Below are 4,747 nucleotides of genomic sequence, written 5' to 3'. Positions count from 1 at the left end.
TTTGCTCGAGTCTGCAGGGAGGTGACATGAAGTCTCTAACACCTTCGTGGGAATTTATCCACACAAGGGCGAGTGTGGGGTGAATATTCTATTCCCGGGGGGCTGCAAGGGGTTGGGGGGTGTCACATGAGATGAGGGTGGAGTACACTAGAGAAGCAGGTCTCAACTTGGCCCCAGGATCAGGGCTTGAAGAACAGGTGGTGGATCCCCGAGGGGAAAACATAAACTGAATCAGGTGCATTTTAATGAGACCATTATATTTTAGGAAACACCTCTGCTAGAGAGTTCCCGCTTTAAGAACCCGATGGAGGCAGTGTGGTCAGGGGTTGGTGCTCAGGGAAAGGCCACCTGGGGTCTGCACATGTCTTCTCCCCCCAGCCCTCCAGCCCAGGCGCCCTCCCCACCAAGGTTTCCGGAGCTGCCACCCACAGAGCAGCCTCAGGGCTGGGCGCTGAGTCACAGGCTGTGGTGCCCGCCAGGGGGGCGAGGGTGGCAGATGGCTTGACGTGGGTGAGAGTGGGGAGGGAAGGGCCTGTGGGAAGGGGCAGTGACCCTGGGCCCAGCAGGGAGGGATTCGAGGAAGTGACCTGGGAGGCGGGCTGGGTCCTGTGTCGAGCCCCCACCCCCAGCCTCTGCTCTTCCTTTCTCGGTTTCCAGGGATGCCACTCCAGTAGGGGCAGCCAGCCGTGGCCAGGTTGGGGCAGAGAGTGACCCTGAGGGGCCTGAGGCCCAGGGCTTCCGCACAGCCTGCCTGGCCCCGCTGGTCTGGCCGTGGGAGGCAGAGCGTGGCTGTGTTTACCCAGGCCAGGCACTTCCGGAGCAGATGGGCGCCTGTCAGCGCTGCCAGCCAGGAACTGGGCTGACATCCTCTTAATGCCAAGTGGCAGGTGACTCGGGGGCCTGGACGGGAACATGTGTTTGGTTTTGCTGCTTATTAGGAGAAATGTCTCCAGGCTGAGAGCTGCCTGCACACCTGAGTGAGCACAGCCCCAGCGAGGGGGCACACGGCACAGACTCTCTGACCCCAAGAGGCCCTTTTAGTTACTGAGAGCCGAGGACTCTGGGTCTCTGTTGAGCTCTGCTTTTTGTCGCCGCTATCTTGGCATGTTAGCGTCCTAGGACGATCATTACAACTGAAAACTAGGTGGTTTAAACCACAGCATGTGCTCTCCTACAGTTCTGGAAGCTAGAATTCCCAAATCAAGGTGCCAGCAAGGTTGGTTCCTGAGACTGTTCCTGCCTTTCTCCCTGAGCTTCCAGTGGTTGCCAGCAGTCCCATGGACGCCGCCCATGGACGCATCACTCCAGTCTCTGCCTTCACCATCACGTGGTGTTGTCCCCTCTGTGACCTCACTGTCTCTTCTCTTCATATAAGGACACCAGTCATATTGGATTAAGGGCCTACCCACTCTGGTATGATGTCATCTTAGTTTAATGACTGCAACACTCCAGTAATAAATAGTAGATCGCTACAAAGCCTTGTCTAATAAGGTCACATTCTGAGGTTCTAGGAAGGACATGGATTTTCCGGGGGCGATGCTTGGCTTGCTCACTCGTCTCATCTCTAATTCTTCCTCCCTCTCCTTTCCTCCCTCTTCCCTGCTGCCCTCAGCCCCAAGCTCAAGGGGAGGGGAAGGCTGCCTTATTCCCGGGCAGGACTCTGGAGCCTGCAACTGTGAATTAGAAAGAACTCCAGAAAGAACTGAATTGTTTTTGCTAAGATACTCTTCCCCATTAAGAGGCAATCAATTTACAACTGTGGTTTTAATCCTTTTCAGGGATTTGGAGGCCTTTGGGACAGAGCGAAGACTTTGGACGCCCACTCAGGATAAAGGTAAAAATGTACACACCTGCCTTCCAATACCCATCCTCCTTTTCTTGGGTTCCAGGGAAGGCTTTCTGGGAGCCAAAGAATGCCTGCCCTGGAGTCGAAGGAGGTTGCAGCTCCTTGGCATCCCAGCGCTTGGGAGCTTAGGGGTTGCCACCCAGGTCAAGGATCTGGGGAGAGTTTCCTCAGTTCAGACTGTTGTCAGTGTGTGTAAGTCAGATAGGGTAGGCATGACTGGGATAGGGGTGTGGAGAGCCCAAGAAAAAGAGGATGCTTTCATGTGGTGTGAACATGTGTTTTTATTTGTTTGTTTTTTGTTTTTTTTCTCTTGCTTCAATAGCCACCACGCCAGGACGCCGTTGAGAGGAGACTCAGAGCCTGAGTTCACCAAGGACAAACCCTGAGCAGATAACAGTGACTTCTTCTGGGGAGGGCTGTAGCACTGGGGGCCTCAGGGGAGGATTTTCCTTGTTGCTCCCTGTATTTTGGTATGATGTGACCTTTTCTGGTGAGAATGTATCTAAATATTAATTTTGTATGAAATAAAAGTTTTTCAAAGAAAGGCTCTGGTATTCTGGGGTTTCAGATCCCTTTGAACAGCTTATGAAAACTATGGGCTGGTTCTCCCCCGTCCTGCCCACCATGTGCATACCCAGCTCGGAGGGAGGACCAGACTCCTGACCCTGGAGCTGACCCAGCTCCTTCCCGTGTAGAAGCCCACCTGCCGCCACCAGCTGGGCCACTGGGATGTCCTCGCTCCTGTCCCCACTCCTTACCTGCGCGTGTGCATGCATGTTAAGTCTCTTCAGTCGTGTTCGACTCTTTGCAACCCTATGGCCTGTAGCCTGCTAGGCTCCTCTGTCCATGGGATTCTCTAGGCAAGAGTACTGGAGTGGGTTGCCATGCCCTCCTCCAGGGGATCTTCCTGACCCAGGGATTGAACCAGCATCTCTTTATGTCTCCTGTATTGGCAAGTGTGTTCTTTACCACAGGAGCCACCTGGAAAACCCTACTTCTTAGCCAGTCCCCCCACAAATTCTAGACTGACTCTTCTTGGGGTCACTGTTTCTCTAACTAGAGGCATCAGAATCACCTCCTGTTATTCTTTCAGCCACTGCTCCAGGTGAAGAGCATTCACTGTGCCTTTCGGACTTCACCTAGATCCAGAGATGGAATTCACCCTGGAACAGTGCTCATCCCCTCTCCAGTACCCCTGGGAATCACTTGGGATTAGGGAGAATGGGAAACCATCTCCTCTTAAGAGTCAGGATGATGAGATGGGTGGCATTGAAGACTGTGATGGTCTCAGCTGGAAAAGACCCTGGAGGATCATCCCACCCCAGTCGGGGACTGAGGATCCAGAGGTGAGGGTGGCTTTTCCCAAGTCCCCCACTGTCCTCTGAGCCCTGTCCCTGGGCCTGGGCCTCCCCTCTGCACTGAGACAGGACTGGGCTACAAGGGGGAAGGCAAGAGGGGTGCAGGGTAGGGGCTCTCTTCCAGGCTCTGCGGATCTTGCCTCACTCTCATCTCAAGGGACTCGATTGAGTGAACCAGGTGTCCCTGTCACCTGACCAAGAAACTGGCATGGAGTCAGGAAGGGAAGAAAGGCAGCAGGAAGCTCAGCCCCATCCCCCTGTGAGGAGGCAGCACTGTGAAGGAGGGAAAGGTGTGCTGAGGTCTGTTTCCACTTCCTCAGCATCTTCCTTTCCAGCCAGTTCTGTTCTGCCTGTCTCAAGGCCACAGCTGTGGGGCTATTTTTTATTCTCTACAGTCAATGTGTTCCACCCTGGGGGGTGTTTTCATCTTAAAGGAGGACTCACAGCAACTCCAAGGGTGAAATGCAGGGCTGCAAGGCCAGTGAAGTTTTGCAACGTAGGGACTGAGGAGCGGAGGGTTCTCCTAGGAGCAGAGGGTTCTCTTAGGCATCTCTGCCCCAGCCCACATCAGATTAACCCTCCCACATCGCTCAAGAAATCAAGATCCAGGTTTCCTGGGGGCTGGCCTTGCTACCACTATCACTGATACAAGCATGGCCCTACTGGGGACCAACCCAGCTGCTGTTTGGAGCATCTTTGCCTGCTGGACTGCCCCGGAAGAGATGAAAGGGGGTCCAAGGCGTCAGATTCCTCCAGCGGCTGAGATTAGAGCCCCCACCACATTGAGGGGGCAGCAGTCTTGGCTACCCACCAGCTGGTGACTAGTCTGGGCTGCCCCTGGGAAACTCAGTGAGAGGCACAGGCTCCCCTGTCCCCCAGTTCCTTTCACTTGCTGCTGGCGGGCAGTGACTTTTGGAAGGACAGGGACACAGGGAATGGCTGCAGATCCTAGGTCAACATTGCAACAGCCACCAGGGTGTTCTTTTTTTTAAAGTTTTTGTTTGCTTGCTTTTGTTGTGGTGTGACACTCTCAGACTCAGTAGTTGCAGCCTGTGGACTTAGTTGCCCCCAGAATGTGGAATCTTACTTCCCTGACCAGGGATCGAACCCGTGTCCCCCGCATTGGAAGGCAGACTCTTAACTGCTGGATGGCCAGGGAAATCCCACCAGTGGCTTCTCAGGAGGCAAATTGCGTGGCCTCTCCTTGGGCCTCTCCTCCTCCTCCTCTGTAGAGGTCAGTGGGAGAGCTAGTCCTCCTTCCATTCCCCTACCACCCCCTGCCCTCGACACTCCCCCAGGGCCTACCCTGTGGCAGCCCTGTACCAGCTGGCCTCTGGGATACAAAGAGACTAGGTCTTGCTTCTTACCTGAGGAACTCGGGTAGCAACAGGCAGTCTCAGAACAGCCCGTGAGAGCCGTGTTTGGGGTACACCAGGAAGAAAGCAACCCTTCCTGGACAGGCCTCTCCTTTCACATCCACACTGTATCCTCTGCCTCTCTTCTCCCACTTGATTAATACCAGCGCAGGCGGGCTGAGCTCTGG

General features: G+C 54.6%; 1 long non-coding RNA gene across 2 annotated transcripts; it reads left to right on the top strand.

Moving 5' to 3' along the window:
- The first annotated feature begins 423 nt into the window (after positions 1-423).
- Positions 424-2,390, top strand: LOC138427887 (uncharacterized). 2 transcript variants are annotated; one of them, XR_011252220.1, is made up of 3 exons: positions 424-1,413; positions 1,779-1,834; positions 2,169-2,390. It is a non-coding gene; the product is annotated as an uncharacterized lncRNA (long non-coding RNA). The 2 variants fall into 2 exon arrangements; XR_011252221.1 differs by having other exon boundaries at positions 808-887; positions 2,169-2,255.
- Positions 2,391-4,747: the final 2,357 nt, after the last annotated feature.

The sequence above is a fragment of the Ovis canadensis genome, chromosome 22 (assembly GCF_042477335.2).
Source record: "Ovis canadensis isolate MfBH-ARS-UI-01 breed Bighorn chromosome 22, ARS-UI_OviCan_v2, whole genome shotgun sequence".
Lineage (NCBI taxonomy): Eukaryota > Metazoa > Chordata > Mammalia > Artiodactyla > Bovidae > Ovis > Ovis canadensis.
This window is presented reverse-complemented; position numbering and strand designations above follow the sequence as displayed.